Source organism: Solanum dulcamara, chromosome 6 (assembly GCF_947179165.1).
Source record: "Solanum dulcamara chromosome 6, daSolDulc1.2, whole genome shotgun sequence".
Taxonomy (NCBI): Eukaryota; Viridiplantae; Streptophyta; class Magnoliopsida; order Solanales; family Solanaceae; genus Solanum; species Solanum dulcamara.
In genome coordinates, this window is record NC_077242.1 from 72803769 (window position 1) to 72804373 (window position 605).

At 40.0% G+C, this 605-nt stretch overlaps 1 non-coding gene across 1 annotated transcript; it reads left to right on the forward strand.

Annotated features, from left to right (window-relative positions):
- LOC129893624 (U2 spliceosomal RNA) lies at window positions 1-197 on the forward strand. Its single transcript, XR_008767521.1, has one exon. It is a non-coding gene; the product is annotated as a U2 spliceosomal RNA (small nuclear RNA).
- Window positions 198-605: the final 408 nt, after the last annotated feature.

A 605-nucleotide genomic window follows, 5' to 3' on the forward strand; every position in this document is an offset into this window, starting at 1 on the left:
ATACCTTTCTCGGCCTTTTGGCTAAGATCAAGTGTAGTATCTGTTCTTATCAGTTTAATATTTGATATGTGAGTTATTAACTCACACGATATTAACTCTATTTTTTAAGGGGAAGAGTCCATTAAGGTAGCTTGCTACTTGGGACCTTCAATCGTCGTCTTGGTGTTGCACTATTGCCTTGGCCTGGCGCACCCCCAACAATTCTATTCCCAAGCATTTTTGGCAATTTGTTGTAGGAAAAGTGAGGCTTCCAAGAGGTTGAGAATCTTTAAATGTAATCATGTATAAATATTGTAATTTTTTATGGAAGGGGATTCAGTAGACAGGCAGGAAAGTTCTCATTCGGGGATTTGAGAGGATTCTTATCTGGCTCTTAAGCAGCGAAAGGAGTGCAAGAAAAATGGACCACTATAGAAGCGAACGACTTGATCGAGTCGGTACTTGGGCACTGGTGGATTGGGGTTGATCGAGTCGGTACTTGGACACTGGTGGGTCGGGGTTTGGGAATTCGCCTGTTAAATCATTGTAAGGAATATTAGATTCCGGTTTTGATAATACATTTCGAGTTAGAAAATTACTAATTTAGATTCCGGTTTTGATAATAC